Source organism: Hippocampus zosterae, chromosome 8 (assembly GCF_025434085.1).
Source record: "Hippocampus zosterae strain Florida chromosome 8, ASM2543408v3, whole genome shotgun sequence".
In the NCBI taxonomy this organism is placed as follows: domain Eukaryota; kingdom Metazoa; phylum Chordata; class Actinopteri; order Syngnathiformes; family Syngnathidae; genus Hippocampus; species Hippocampus zosterae.
In genome coordinates this window covers 23354063-23371277 of record NC_067458.1, presented here as the reverse complement: position 1 = coordinate 23371277, position 17215 = coordinate 23354063, and positions in this window count along the sequence as shown.

Below are 17215 nucleotides of genomic sequence, written 5' to 3'. Positions count from 1 at the left end.
GAGTATGTCGACTTTTAAACAGGCTCCAATTTCATTGGAGGAATGGAAGTGGTGTCGGTCATGAGCCCTGCGGCACACACCGAGTTAAAAAGAAGGAAAAAAAAAACCAAATTCATGTATGTAAGGAGAGTCAGCCGCGCTCGAGAGTGTCGTCTTCCCACAGACGATCCGTCAGGTTGTCGACTTTGAAGCCGACTGGCAGCGTAAACCGACACCCTCAAAGACGCCCTTAATGGCCGCCTTAATGCACTTGATGACTGTATGATGGTGAAGGTGCTGTTTAAAAAAAAAAGAGTACATTTGGCCTCAAGGAGGACACGGAAACTGGATCCCATCCATTATGAGCGCTTTTTTACTTAAAAGGCTGCTGACAAAAAAAAAAAAAATCCAGCTTGTCTTACAGCCTCAAAGGTGGAAATGTTCGCATAAAGACGTGTTTAAAAAAAAGGGGGGAAAAAAGCAGGTACTTTGACTAACTGAGGTGTGAAAGGAGGTCACTGGCAGAAAGTTGACACGTAATAAGACGATAATTTTAATCAGAGTCGCATCTTTCAAAAGCGATTGAAAACTTGGGTCGATTGTTGGGGTTTTTGGACGAAAAAAACGACCATGTACAGTAAGGCGTTTTTAGCCGAAAAAAATGACCTTGTATAGTAGGGCATTTTTTGTTTAGTTTTTCTGAACGACCATGTATAGCAAGGCGGTTTTTGTTGTTTTTCTGAACGACCATAGTAAGGCGTTTTTGGACGAAAAAAACGACCATGTATAGTAAGGCGTTTTTAGCTGAAAAAAAACGTCCTTGTATAGTAAGGCGTTTTTAGCCGAGAAAAAATGACCTAATATAGTAAGGCATTTTTTGTTTTGTTTTTCTGAACGACCATGTATACTAAGGCCTTTTTGGACGAAAAAAACGACCATGTATAGTAAGGCGTTTTTAGCCGAAAAAAATGACCATGTATAGTAAGGCGTTTTTAGTCGAAAAAACCGACCATGTATAGTAAGGCGTTTTTAGCTGAAAAAAACGACCATGTATAGTAAGGCGTTTTTTGTTGTTTTTCTGAACGACCATAGTAAGGCGTTTTTAGATGAAAAAAAAACGACCATGTATAGTAAGGCGTTTTTAGCCGAAAAAAAACGGCCATGTATAGTAAGGCCTTTTTGGACGAAAAAAACGACCATGTATAGTAAAGCGTTTTTAGCCGAAAAAAACTACCATTTATAGTAAGGCGTTTTTTGCCGAAAAAAACGACCATGTATAGTAAGGCGTTTTTAGGTGAAAAATCGACCATGTATAGTAAGGCGTTTTTAGCTGAAAAAAAACGTCCTTGTATAGTAAGGCGTTTTTAGCCGAGAAAAAAGGACCTAATATAGTAAGGCATTTTTTGTTTTGTTTTTCTGAACGACCATGTATACTAAGGCCTTTTTGGACGAAAAAAACGACCATGTATAGTAAGGCGTTTTTAGCCGAAAAAAATGACCATGTATAGTAAGGCGTTTTTAGTCGAAAAAACCGACCATGTATAGTAAGGCGTTTTTAGCTGAAAAAAACGACCATGTATAGTAAGGCGTTTTTTGTTGTTTTTCTGAACGACCATAGTAAGGCGTTTTTAGATGAAAAAAAAACGACCATGTATAGTAAGGCGTTTTTCGACAAAAAAAAAAACAACCATGTATAGTAAGGCGTTTTTAGCCGAAAAAAACGACCATGTATAGTAAGGTGTTTTTGGACGAAAAAAACGACCATGTATAGTAAGGCGTTTTTAGCCGAAAAAACAACCATGTATAGTAAGGCGTTTTTAGCCGAAAAAAAACCGACCATGTATAGTAAGGCGTTTTTAGCCGAAAAAAACGACCATGTATAGTAAGCCGTTTTTAGCTTGTTGGGGGGTGGTGGGGTGGGTCCACTTTCCTCTTCCATAATTAATTTGTATGTTTAGAATTCTGTACGTCTTTTTGTACTGGATGTATCATTCTGGAGTTGTTTGTGTCGCTCTTTTCCGTGTTTGTATCGTTCAAATAAAGGTTCGGATGCAGCTCTGACTTGTCATCTTTTGGGAAACCGAAGTCATGGGAGTGATTGTTTTCACGTGTTTGGAATCGATGGCTTTGTTTCGGCTGTTTGTCTCACTTTTACCCGACTGTGTTCATTTCTAATGCGCAAGGCTACGCGGCGGTTCTCCTGGATAACTGGCGAGCTCGGAGAAGCCGGGCGCGTCCTTTCCGTCTTGTTCCCGGGCGCAACGAGGCGCCTCATAAATAAATGCATTTGCCCTAATTAGCCGGCGCGGCGGCGCCTTCTTTTGGGAGACTGAACAAGATGAAGATCACGATGATGGTGATGATGACGAGGATGAGGGCACGGGGAGGCGTACATTTGGAGCAGATGCTAACCCCAACAGCTCCTTTCATGTAAATCTATTAAGCCGCCCCTCGCTGGGTGCTGATCCTTTTGCTCCTCAGGCCGCCAGCTGGACTTCACCAGTGCCGATAATCTGGAAACCGGGGTATCATCAAACCGGCAAACAAAAAAAAAAAAGCATCTTAAGAGTATTACGATTCTCATTTTTTAAACAAAAATTCATTTGGTTTTAGTGTGGTGGACTAATTGGATATTTTGCGCTTCTGCCGACACTTGGGTCTCATTAAAAATCAGCAGCGTTCACGGACACTGGCCTAGAATGAGATCTGAAGTAGATTGTTGAAAAAAAATATAATTAACTAGGAGAGAGTTCAACAAAGAGGCCTGCACTCATCTGGCATTTCACTTTCGGACACTTTAACTGAGCTGTCATGAAAAATCCGTCACGTCCTCGGATTCAAACGACATCTGAAGAAAATTTGGAACATTGAAAACCTGACGGGCGGCCCGGTAGGCCAGTGGTTAGCACGTCGGCTTCACAGTGCAGAGGTACCGGGTTCGATTCCAGCTGCGGCCTCCCTCTGTGGAGTTTGCATGTTCTCCCCGGGCCTGCGTGGGTTTTCCCCGGGTGCTCCGGTTTGGGCGGCCCAGTAGCCCAGTGGTGAGCACGTCGGCTTCACAGTGCAGAGATACCGGGTTCGATTCCAGCTCCGGCCTCCCTCTGTGGAGTTTGCATGTTCTCCCCGGGCCTGCGTGGCTTTTCCCCGGGTGCTCCGGTTTGGGCGGCCCGGTAGTCCAGTGGTGAGCACGTCGGCTTCACAGTGCAGAGATACCGGGTTCGATTCCAGCTCCGGCCTCCCTCTGTGGAGTTTGCATGTTCTCCCCGGGCCTGCGTGGGTTTTCCCCGGGTGCTCCGGTTTGGGCGGCCCAGTAGCCCAGTGGTGAGCACGTCGGCTTCACAGTGCAGAGATACCGGGTTCGATTCCAGCTCCGGCCTCCCTCTGTGGAGTTTGCATGTTCTCCCCGGGCCTGCGTGGCTTTTCCCCGGGTGCTCCGGTTTGGGCGGCCCGGTAGTCCAGTGGTGAGCACGTCGGCTTCACAGTGCAGAGATACCGGGTTCGATTCCAGCTCCGGCCTCCCTCTGTGGAGTTTGCATGTTCTCCCCGGGCCTGCGTGGGTTTTCCCCGGGTGCTCCGGTTTGGGCGGCCCGGTAGTCCAGTGGTGAGCACGTCGGCTTCACAGTGCAGAGATACCGGGTTCGATTCCAGCTCCGGCCTCCCTCTGTGGAGTTTGCATGTTCTCCCCGGGCCTGCGTGGGTTTTCCCCGGGTGCTCCGGTTTGGGCGGCCCGGTAGCCCAGTGGTGAGCACGTCGGCTTCACAGTGCAGAGATATCGGGTTCGATTCCAGCTCCGGCCTCCCTCTGTGGAGTTTGCATGTTCTCCCCGGGCCTGCGTGGGTTTTCTCCGGGTGCTCCGGTTTCCTCCCACATTCCAAAAACATGCGTGGCAGGCTGATTGAACACTCCAAGTTGTCCCGAGGTGTGAGTGTGAGTGCGAATGGTTGTTCGTCTCTGTGTGCCCTGCGATTGGCTGGCAACCGATTCAGGGTGCCCCCCGCCTACTGCCCGGAGACGGCTGGGATGGGCTCCAGCACCCCCCGCGACCTTAGTGACGATCAAGCGGTTAGGAAGATGAATGAATGAATGAATGAAAACCTGACAAGAATCTCAGCGGAGACGTCACCTGGTGATCATAAAACATCAAAGGGGCTCATCTCAATTTGACCCAAACAGATGGAGAGCGTTCAACAGAAAGGACATGGACGAATCTGACCTTTCCCCACCTAGCATTTCAAAATCCATCAGGTGAAAAATTAAAAAAAAACCTCGGGAACGGAATGTGAAAGGAAGTTGGCAAGGGTACACTTGCTGAGTTTGACGGTCATCGCTCCCTGACAGGAACTGGTGGCAAAGTGGCTCTCGAGTTGCGTCCCAAGTTACACGCACGAGCGCACGCAAGCGTCAACATTTGTCCGCAGCAATTTGCCGAGTGCTCCGGATCAGCGGCGGCGGGCGCATCAGGTCCGGACATTAGCGATATTAGCGCTCCGTATGCGCCGCGCCCGGTCACCTGACGCTCAAGGTCACCTTCATTAAATACCCGCCCTCGAATCAAATCCCGCACAGCAACCCGTTTATTTATAGCATGCGGGCATACACACACACACACACACACACACACACACACGTGGATTTGGTTGGTTAAATGCAGTGGCAGGAAATAGGATTAAAGACGCAAACAAATTACCGAAGTGAGCCGCTCTGTGAGCAACCCACATGAGTTTTGTTCGGGCCATAAAATGAACAGCATTTGATTGACAAGAAATAGAACTCGGCTCCACCAGCCCCCAATCTGGATCAAATCTGGATCTTCACTGAGGAGATCCATCCATATTTATCTCTGTCCGTAGCTTGTCAGTGCGCCACCTAGAGGTGACAGGAAATAACCCTACGGGCCTTTTGCAGTGTAACTGCACCGGACGGCTGGCCATCTAATGCCGCGCGCGCGCACACATATAAACCCCCCCCCCCCAAAAAAAACCACAAGCGCTCAGCCTTTAAAAGTCGTCATCCTCAATCCAATCACTTTGTCTGGAGTAATTAAAATGATTATCTTAATGAGCTTAATTAACAACATTTGACTACGGGACACAGCCATATGGCGGTGGAAAACAAAGACGGCAGCTAATTAAAGTTAAAATAATGCAGGTTTTAATTAACTCAACCCCGAGGCGTCAACATTTTCACATGTATCCCATGTATCCCATAATTAAAAAGTCCTCCTGCCCGAGCTGTTTTTTTTTTTTTCCCTTTCTCCTCCTCCTCGTCGTCGTTGTCGTCGTACTTGCGAGCTAATTAAATCTGGAAATAAATTAGCAACGCCACAACGCTCCAAATATGAAGATGACTTCACTTTCTAATGAAATTAATTAACTGTGCCGGACGGAGGGACGGACGGACGGACGGACGGACGGATGGATGGCGACTCGTCCGTCAGCCTCGGGCAGCTCACTTACAATTGGAATGAAGACGCTGCTCTCTCGGCCAATCAGAATGCAGACGCGGCGGGCAAAGAGATTTGGCCCGGAGCAAATGGCTTGTAACCTGTAGCGTAGCACGTAGCCTCGAGTACACGACGGTCGCGGCGTACATTGGGGAGAAAGTCTGCACACCCTTGTTCATATGGCAAAATCTTTGTGACATGAAAAAAAAAATGTGACTTGTAACCTGAACAAATCAATGGAAAAATAAAATACGTTCACTCGAGTTACTCAGAAAGGCTTGAAATTGGTGTCCGGTGTGTGCCGACTCCCATTTCGGATGACCTTGACTGTGACTGGTTCATGTTGAACACAGCCACCTCCCCATGCTATACATGGTCGTTCAGAAAAACAAAACAAAAAACGCCTTACTATACAAGGTCATTTTTTTCGGCTAAAAACGCCTTACTATATATGGTCGTTTTTTTTCCGACTAAAAACGCCTTACTATACATGGTCGTTTTTTTCGGCTAAAAACGCCTTACTATACATGGCCATTTTTTTTCGTCTAAAAACGCCTTACTATGGTCGTTCAGAAAAACAACAAAAAATGCCTTACTAATAAATAAGGTCAATTTTTTCGGCTAAAAACGCCTGACTATACATCGTCGTTTTTTTTCGGCTAAAAACGCCTTACTATACATGGTCGTTTTTTTTCGTCGAAAAACGCCCTGCTATACATGGTCGTTCAGAAATACTAAACAAAAAATGACTTACTATACAAGGTCGTTTTTTTTCCGGCTAAAAACGCCTTACTATACATGGTCGTTTTTTTTCCGACTAAAAACGCCTTACTATACAAGGTCGTTTTTTTTCCGGCTAAAAACGCCATACTATACGTGGTCATTTTTCTTCGGCTAAAAACGCCTTACTATACATGGTCGTTCAGAAAAACAAAACAAAAAACGCCTTACTATACAAGGTCATTTTTTTCGGCTAAAAACGCCTTACTATATATGGTCGTTTTTTTTCCGACTAAAAACGCCTTACTATACATGGTCGTTTTTTTCGGCTAAAAACGCCTTACTATACATGGCCATTTTTTTTCGTCTAAAAACGCCTTACTATGGTCGTTCAGAAAAACAACAAAAAATGCCTTACTAATAAATAAGGTCAATTTTTTCGGCTAAAAACGCCTGACTATACATCGTCGTTTTTTTTCGGCTAAAAACGCCTTACTATACATGGTCGTTTTTTTTCGTCGAAAAACGCCCTGCTATACATGGTCGTTCAGAAATACTAAACAAAAAATGACTTACTATACAAGGTCGTTTTTTTTCCGGCTAAAAACGCCTTACTATACATGGTCGTTTTTTTTCCGACTAAAAACGCCTTACTATACAAGGTCGTTTTTTTTCCGGCTAAAAACGCCATACTATACGTGGTCATTTTTCTTCGGCTAAAAACGCCTTACTATACATGGTCGTTCAGAAAAACAAAACAAAAAACGCCTTACTATACAAGGTCATTTTTTTCGGCTAAAAACGCCTTACTATACATGGTCGTTTTTTTCCGACTAAAAACGCCTTACTATACATGGTCGTTTTTTTCGGCTAAAAACGCCTTACTATACATGGCCATTTTTTTTCGTCTAAAAACGCCTTACTATGGTCGTTCAGAAAAACAACAAAAAATGCCTTACTAATAAATAAGGTCAATTTTTTCGGCTAAAAACGCCTGACTATACATCGTCGTTTTTTTTCGGCTAAAAACGCCTTACTATACATGGTCGTTTTTTTTCGTCGAAAAACGCCCTGCTATACATGGTCGTTCAGAAAAACTAAACAAAAAATGACTTACTATACAAGGTCGTTTTTTTTCCGGCTAAAAACGCCTTACTATACATGGTCGTTTTTTTTCCGACTAAAAACGCCTTACTATACAAGGTCGTTTTTTTTCCGGCTAAAAACGCCATACTATACGTGGTCATTTTTCTTCGGCTAAAAACGCCTTACTATACATGGTCGTTCAGAAAAACAAAACAAAAAATGACTTACTATACAAGGTCATTTTTTTCGGCTAAAAACGCCTTACTATACATGACAGTTTTTTTTTCGGCTAAAAACGCCTTACTATACATGGTCGTTTTTTCGGCTAAAAACGCCTTACTATACATGGTCGTTTTTTCGGCTAAAAACGCCTTACTATACATGGTCGTTTTTTTCGTCCAAAAACGCCTTACTATAAATGGTCGTTTTTCTCCGTTTAAAAACGCCTTACTATACAAGGTCGTTTTTTTTCCGGCTAAAAACGCCTTACTATACATGGTCGGTTTTTTTCCGACTAAAAACGCCTTACTATACATGGTCGTTTTTTTCGGCTAAAAACGCCTTACTATTCATGGTCGTTTTTTTCGTCCAAAAACGCCTTACTGTACAAGGTCGTTTTTTTTCCGGCTAAAAACGCCTTACTATACATGGTCGTTTTTTTCGGCTAAAAACGCCTTACTATACATGGTCGTTTTTTTCGTCCAAAAACGCCTTACTATACATGGTCGTTTTTTTCGGCTAAAAACGCCTGACTATACATCGTCGTTTTTTTCCGGCTAAAAACGCCTTACTATACATGGTCGTTTTTCTCCGTCTAAAAACGCCTTACTATACATGGTCGTTTTTTTCGTCCAAAAAAGCCTTACTATACATGGTCGTTTTTTTCGTCCAAAAACGCCTTACTACACATGGTCGTTTTTTTTCGGCTAAAAACGCCTTACTATACATGGTCGTTGTTTTTCGGCTAAAAACGCCTTACTATACGTGGTCGTTTTTCTCCGTCTAAAAACGCCTTACTATGGTCATTCAGAAAAACAAAAAAAAACGCCTTGCTATACATGGTCGTTCAGAAAAACAAAACAAAAAATGCCTTACTACATTAGGTCATTTTTTTCGGCTAAAAACGCCTTACTATACATGCTCGTTTTTTTCCGGCTAAAAACGCCTTACTATACATGGTCGTTTTTTTTCGGCTAAAAACGCCTTACTATACATGGCGTTTTTTCGGCTAAAAACGCCTTACTATATTAGGTCATTTTTTTCGGCTAAAAACGCCTTACTAGACATACAATACAAAACTACACATATACAAGGCATTTTTGGATGAAATTTTTAGCCGAATAAAACGACAGTGTATAGTCAGGCGTTTTCAGCCGAAAAATGACCATGTATAGTAAGACGATTTTAGCCGAAAAATTATCATATATAGTAAGGCGTTATTGACCGAAAAAAAAGACCATGTATAGTAAGGCGTTTTTTGTTGTTTTTCTGAACCACCATGTATAGTAGCAGGGGTCTCAACCTCAATTTACTCGTGGGTCGCTGGAGCCATGATGAGTCATGAACACAAAGTAACACCGTAGAAGCGTTCCTCCTTGGCTCGCGTTGCTTGTCTCCATTACAAAGCGAACGGTTGAACGGTGGTCAAGGTGACTTACTATTAAAAGAGCAAATAACAAACAAACAAAAAAAACTACAAGTGCGTGCTGTGCTCTGATTGCCCTGCATGTGTTTCAGGGGTGTGACCGAACAAAGAAATGGCCTCGGACATTCTCGGATCTCTTTGCAGGCAAAGAGCTCGTCACGCTTAAGTGAAAGAACGAGACAGAGGTCATGTCAGCCACCTGAGGAAAATGAGCAAAAACGTGTCAAGATTTCGTTGAGAGGCCAAAGCGTGTGACAGGGGTTAAAAATTACCCTTCCCCTTCTCCTCACTAGCGTAACGTAGCAATTACGCTAACAATCCCGCCCCGAGGAAAGAGAAACGACGCCGATAAAAGTCGAGACGATAGCGTTCTTATCTTCATCTAACGACCGGGCCGGCTTTCATTTGTCAGGCTGGAGCGTGAACAAGTGAAGCTCGCCACGTCGTACACAACGAAGCATGTCATCGTCGGCGGCGCACATTTTAGCCTATGGCGCGTGCGGTATGCAAATTCCGCGCAGCTCGGCTCGCAACCTTGCGTTGCGCTACACGCGCTAACAGCGATGAGGAGAACTGTGAACATTTTCGGTGCGTTTGTCGACGCGCTGCAAAACAGTTGCTAATTAGCGCCTTATCACTCTCTGCACCGAGGAGTATTTATAACTCGTCTTCGGCGACAAACGAGGTCCGCGTGGCCCACGGCCAGTGACGACATTTTGCCGGAGCTAATTAGCCGCATGGTTGTCCCCCCCACCCCGACAACATTTGTCAGGAAAACGTTGCCGCGTGTGTGTTGTGTCGTGTAACCGTTACTCTTCATTTTTGTACGCCGCGAGACTTGAAATCTTTCTCGTGATGCACTTCCCTTAATCTTCAAGCTAACGAAACAACTGGCTCTTAAAAAAACGATGTTGCGTGACTAGAAAGGAAACACCGTGACCAACAAGTGGTTCGTTGAACCCATTCGTTAGCCAAGATACTTTGTTCATTAAAAAAAAAAAAAAATAACATTTGTCTCTCTTTTACTTACAAGAACGTTTTTGTCATTTCCAAGGTTTTTTTTTTACATAATGACTTTATATAATAAATGGCTAGCCATTGGTTGAAAAGGTTATAGGACACTTGGTTCATTAAAGCAAACTAATGTCATGTGTATGTATGTTTAACTAGGAGGACATTATCGCTAACTCGAATACACGCTGTCTCTTTTGGACGGCGGCGTCATGCTCAGCTAGCGGCATCTTGCACGCGCACACACACACACACACACACACACACACACACACGAACGCGCTCGCACGCACACAAACTCTTGTAGATTAATTTGAAGCGCCGGCTGACTTGTGATTCCTTTTAATTAACGGGAGAATTAGCGGCTTTGTTAGCGTGCCCTCCCGCAGGAAATGAGCTGCAGGGCTAACAAAAGCAGGATGCCGCACTTGTGACATTTTCAGCAAGTTTTGCCAAGCGATGCCTCCCAACGCCTGCGGGCTCAAATACTCGGGGTGCAAAAAAATGTTAGCAGACGCCGAAGATCGCAGTTTGCCCCCTGTTAGCGCACAATGCTAACATGTTTTAAATGTTGCCCACTCGGCATTCATTGTAGCCTGTGAGGCCCCTTCACATAACTTTTTGACTTCACATAAACCAGTTACTTTTTATTTTTATTTTGTCTCAAATAGAGATTTTAAATTGTCTTATTTTATGTTTTTTTTTTAATATTTTTATTTATCCAGTCAGCACCATGCCACCATTTTTAAGGTACCGGTATATAAAATTGTTTATTGTTCAATTTTTGTTTTGAGCCAAATGGCTAACATCGTTCTTAAAAAATATGAAATTAATCCTGAGGACACTCTCAACCATCGTGACTGCGCAGTTAGGAAGGGAGTGTCACCTTGTCCCAGCAGCAGTTCAGTTATTTGGGAGCCATTCCCCTTCCCCCCACCCCCTCCCCCAGACCGCTGCACTCCGATACGCCACCCGAACGGGCCTGTCTGCCGTGATGTACGCGGCGGCTATGCTATCTCGCACCGCAGAGCCCGGCGCGATTGTTCTTGATATTTTTTATGACGGAACCCTCAATCATAAACGGAGATTAGCGATTAGCTATCGCGAACTTGGTCGCGCATTAGCATGGCGCAGAATAGCATCAACATGTTATTATGGAATTGCTAACATCTGGGAACCTGCAAGTGCGCGTTCAAATGACCTCTCGGACGTCTTTCTGCTGTCTTCTGCTACCTCCCGGGTACATCAGATGCCACTTTACTACTTCCTATGTCCTATGAACACCCAGTAATACCTTCGGCTAGCTCATGTTGTCCAATCCCTACTAATAGTTTCTACTACCTGCTAAACTACCTTCTAGTGTTCTGCTTCCCACTGCCTTCTGGTATCTTATACTAATCGCAAATACACTCTACTACCTTCTTCTTCCTCCAACAACCTCGTACAACTCCCAACTACCTTCTACTAACTCCTCATATTGTCTACTACCTTCTAATTGCTTCTAGTACCTACCAATTCCTTCTACGTTCTATTGTCCTGCTTGCTAACATACAACTAGCTACAGTGACAGGCTAATACCTCAACTACTTTCCTCTAACTTGGTAGTAAATGCGAGTTAGAGGTACTACTGTCCTGCTTGCTAACATACAACTAGCTACAGTGACAGGCTAATACCTCAACTACTTACCTCTAACTTGGTAGTAAATGCGAGTTAGAGGTACTACTGTCCTGCTTGCTAACATACAACTAGCTACAGTGACAGGCTAATACCTCAACTACTTACCTCTAACTTGGTAGTAAATGCGAGTTAGAGGTAAGTAGTTGAGGTATTAGCCTGTCACTGTAGCTAGTTGTATGTTAGCAAGCAGGGCAGTAGAACGTAGAAGGAATTGGTAGGTATTAGAAGCAATTAGAAGGTTTTACTACCAAATAATATCTTCTGGTGGCCCGGTATCCAGTGGTTAGCACGTCGGCTTCACAGTGCAGAGGTACCGGGTTCGATTCCAGCTCCGGGCTCCCTGTGTGGAGTTTGCATGTTCTCCCCGGGGCTGCGTGGGTTTTCTCCGGGTGCTCCGGTTTCCTCCCACATTCCAAAAACATGCGTGGCAGGCTGATTGAACACTCTAAAGCGTCCCTAAGTGTGAGTGTGAATGGTTGTTCGTTTCTGTTGTGAGTGTGAATGGTTGTTCGTTTCTGTGTGCCCTGCGATTGGCTGGCAACCGATTCAGGGTGTCCCCCGCCTACTGCCCGGAGACAGCTGGGATCGGCTCCAGCACCCCCCGCGACCCTAGTGAGGATCAAGCGGCTCGGAAGATGAATGAATGAATGAATAATATCTTCTGGTACTTCCCATTACCTTCTGGTACTACATGCTACCTTCTAACACTTACCAACTTTTAGTATGATCAACAGTACTGTATTCTCATGTCTCCTACTATCTTCTCTTCCTCCCCGTTAACACCTCAATCAATCTTTTAGTAATTGTTACGTCCCCGTACGACCTCCTGCTGCTTTCTACTTCGATACAATGTTTGATTTAGATGTCAGTTCAACGGTAATTTTCAACTGGGCGAGACAAATAAAGAGCTTGAAGCACGCACGCTTTACTTCTTAATTTGGAGACTGTGTTAAAATGTCATGTTTCAATAAGTGCATTTTGTAGGGTTTTGAAGGATACAATCTTGATCATCTTCACTCATTTAGTGTGGGCTTCCAATGTATTCCCTAGGATGAAGCGGGCGGGTTCACTGCACAGGACAGATGGGTGCCACAAAATGACCAAGGCTTCATCCGTTTGGGTTTGAAGCATCCATTTTGAGTCAACTCTCCGTGTGCGCTTTTCGCAAGCAAAAGGCCGCAGCTCGTCCCGGGGGCGTCCGTGCAAAGCGCTGTCGACAGCAGCGTGAGGTGCGAGGACAGCGGCGGCCACATTGGATCACGTCAGCGCTGGCGGTCGCTCGCCATCGCCCACCGCGGCTTCCCTGTCACCAATCACACACACACACACACACACACCCGTGCGCGCACGCAGCACTACCACGTCAATGCTGCTTAACTAATGTCATTAATGACTTCATTAACATTTCCATAATCTATTTTAATAAATCCGAGGCGGCGTTAATGAGCACTGGGAGGAGCTGCAGGCGATGGCAGCGTATGGAAATTCAAAGAGCAGCCTGACTCATGTCATGTGACTGATGTCATATGACTGGCGGGTACGTGCCCAATAACGGGGCCGTTCTTGCGTTAGCTCTCATTGTTCAGGTGTTCCGAAAAGAAAGATAATCACTGGAGAGTACGAGACGAGAGACCAGCATAAAAACACAGAAACTGTTTTGCACATCACTTCCTATTCACTACATAGTGGCCTATCGAAACCATTTCAGAATGATTTTTATGGACTGGTATTCCCGTAAACACTGGCTCGCGCCGACCTGAACTGAAAAAATGACAAAAATGTTGTTTGGGGTTACGCCGCCAGATATACAAAATGGTGTTCCATAATCAGGAAAATGGAGACCAGCTCAATGAAGAGTCCAGTCTTGGGACGGTGAGGTCCAATGGTGTCTCATGACTGGTGTGGTAAAAGGTCCTTATTAGGAGAGGCGGACTTCACAGACTCAGCCCCCCCCCCCCCCCCCACCGCCTCCCTGCGGCACGGGTGCCAGCGTCCTGCTGCCCCTTGTCAAGGGTGTCAGGCCGCATCCAACTCACCCCTTGGGGGGGGAAGGTGGAACAAGACCCCTACCCCTATTTGATATGTCCCTGACAGACCACATCAGGGTAGACCAACAGGCAGCGGAACGGTACTTCTGCCCAGTGCTTTAAGAGGACAAAAATAAGTGCCAGTACTCCCTTTATTTGACTGTTGCCAGGTAAAATTTCAAATGTCCAACCGCATTTGAATGCAACTCAAGTGTCGTGCGCATCGGGAGACGTCAATGCTTCCAGTAGCTGCTAACGCTAGCGACTTGCAGTATCATACCATGGTGGCGTGATTAACTTGCGGTTTTTTCGCGTCCCAAAGAAGCGAGCGAAGATGATTTTGGGATGGCGGTGTTTTTATGTTGGTTGGCTGCAGCTGTGGAATGCCACTAAATCTCTGGTAAGTCAAATTGTCGAGGAGGTAAGTGACAGCACTACGTGGGCCAACTTCACAATAAAAGTATTGGCATCATTTTGTGAGCTTTTATTTTGAAGTTAGTCTTTGCGTTGGCGGCGTATTATGATTTGAGTCGCTTCTTTCCTTATCCAAACGACATTATCGAGAAAAAAAAACCTACCTATGGTGACTTACGAATACGAGTCAGAACCGGCGTGAGTACGAATGTCGTAGGTTTGTTGCTAGCGTCGTAACAAGAAGTTAAAAATGCAGTGCTGTTAATTACAGGCAGGTGTTTTATGACTATGACCTTTATGCGCTAAACTAATCAATCAATACGGGAAGGAGGCGGCCTATCGGGAATATTTACATATGCAGATTCCCAAAGTAGGCCACGCACCATCATTATTAATATCTGGACAGTCAACCCAAATACATTTTCGGCATATTTTTACACAACTGGCACGTTATTAATTAGCCAGTGCTGCGGTAGAATTGACTCGGCCATGTTTGACCCACATGACTGGACGCAAAAATAATCGTCATTCATTCTTTAATTACGCAGATACATAAAAGTAAGCTAACTGCTAGTTTTAGCGTCCGCCATCATTTTTGTTTATGTGTTTGCGAGCTGGCTACTACTTTCTAGTACAAACTAAATTGCCAGTCCAATTGTTGCCTTCAATGTCTTTCCTTTCAAACGGTTTCACCGTTCGCATCTCAACGGGAATCTGCTCCCACGTTCGCATTAATGTTTGCTAACACCGCAAAGAAAGTCCACTGAGCAGCGCACTAAATGCTAACGACAAAGTCTATCAACTGTCGCGCCGGGTGGTTGCGGGGACTTGATCGTACTTTATCACATGACTAAAAGACAATTGATGAGAGCCATCAAGCTAATTAGGCTCCCGATGCTAACATCGGAGCGGATGTCAACGAGACATCAAAGGCACAAGGCTGTGTGTTGCTTCCTGAGTTTTGCTTGCTTCGTTTGTTCCTTTGTTTGTTACTTCATAGATCATTTATTAGTCAACTTTGTTTGCTCGTTATTTTTACTTTCAGAAAAGTTCATTTGTTGTGCTTGTGAGTTTTTTTATTTCGTTTGTTCCTTCATTACTTTTACGTTATTACCTATGACTAGTGTCGGGACGAAACCTCACAATTTGGTCAATTTGACATTTTTTTACAGAAATCTTCCCTTGAAATGTGCCCCTTGGCACAGGGGGGGTTAGTCAGTCGCCACGGAGGAAAACGTGTGATTCAAGCGTCAGCTGCAATGTGCTTTAAACAGATAGAAGTTCGAGTGTGCAGCTGCGCATTCCTACTCGTGACACTCAGACTTGCTGGTGCATGAGCCACTCGACTAAAAACCACCTGCATCGCAGCGGCTACTACGCAAGCTCACTTTTTCCGGACGTGTCCCGACAAGAGAGAAAGTCATTGTTTGATTGAAAACTTTGAACCATGTTCGCTTTGGCAGAGGAACACAAAAAGTTTTGTCGGGCCTGCGGGCGCAACAAACGAGGTCATAAATCAAAAGGTTGGGAGGAAATCTAAGCTCTGTGGGCCGGAGAGAGTATTTACCAGCATCCTATTTTGAAAAATTTAAACAAAAAAACATCAAAGTAACAATTCTAACTCTTCCCACTCTTCACATTTTGGGTGATCAAGAATGGTACGGATTTTATTACCAATCGGCGTTCCCCGGAATTGTACATCAAATATGACTTATATTATAATTTAACAATTGACTAACTGACCAACCAAGCCTGCCCCGCACAATTTCCTTCGCTCGCTAACACAGAACAAGATATCTAAAGAACTCATGAAAGAAATGAATCACAAACATAACACAAACTCTACAAACTTATATTTATATATGAACCCATTTTACAAAGTTTGATGTCTTTTTATTTTTGTTTGGTTTTCCAGAGTCCCTGAACCTAACTAGCTAACTCCTGAAAGAAAACAACAACAAAAATATTAACATAAAAAGTACAGCGGTGGAAAAAAAAAAAGAATTGAAGAAACTAAAATCAACCATGTTTTTTTTTGTTAGCTTCCGTTGCTGTCAAAGCTCCACTGACTTGAAAAAAAATGAAAGTGTCAGTGATTAAACAAGCCCAAAAACTGTATTGTCTGCTAGCTTACCGACATTTTACATCATTTGAGCGTAGTGCTGAGCAAACAGGAATGTGCGATTGAGACTTTCAGTTCGGAATCTTGACAAAGTCTCATCACATAAATAAATCACAAGGCTGGGAGACTCACACCAGATCCGCTTTTTTTTTTCCTTCAACTTTTTGAGACCACCACTCACCATCGACATTCCTTATCGTTATCATCACCATCACGGCAGCCGTCCACGTCCACGTAATTTAAATTCCTCGTAATGTGCAACGACGTGATGGCTGACGTTTTATCGTGAAAGGTTCAATCAGGATCTTGCTGATACGCATTGTAACTATCGCAATCAAACCCCCCGACATCGGATTCACATCTTAATTGACCAAAACCGCATGATTCACTCTGCTACCCCCCCCCCCCCCCCCCACCCCCACACACACACACCCTTATGTTAGCCCTGCTTCTCAATCCTTTAAGTTCGTGATTAAGGATGTCCACAATCAGGTCATTTTTGTCCCAATTTTGCCCTTAAATCCTTATGTGTCCCTAACGTATAGTTAGTGTGAATGTTTGTTCATTTGTTAGCTGGCTAACTATGTGATAGGAAATATCCTTTCAACCTTTCCTGATCACTGGAGGGGAAGAACTTGTTATTTTTTACTAGGTAGCTGCTACTTGTTAAGCATCGTGCGCCAATGAAACATTTCTACAGGCTTTTCGGTTGACAATGAACAAGAAGTCAATATTTAGCATTAGCATAACAATGGCAGATTCACATGACACTGTTAATTCGCTGATGAACATCACAAGGTTCCAAATCAATGATTAGCACAAATGATGCGAATGTTGTTTCTCCCCGCAGTTATTTATGACGCATTACGGTGATAATGGTGATGCTAGTGATGCGTTTTAGCCTAATGAGCCACGGCGGTGGTAAATTAGCGGTGGCGAGATTGATACATGTCTTGTGTTTGCCAGGATTTTAGCGGCCACCGCTAAAACTAGCGCAACCATGCGGGGAGGAAGTACATTTGTTTCATCGCTCCTTGAGCCTTCACACCACTGAGACGAATGGATACCAAGCCCCACTTTAGCAGCATAA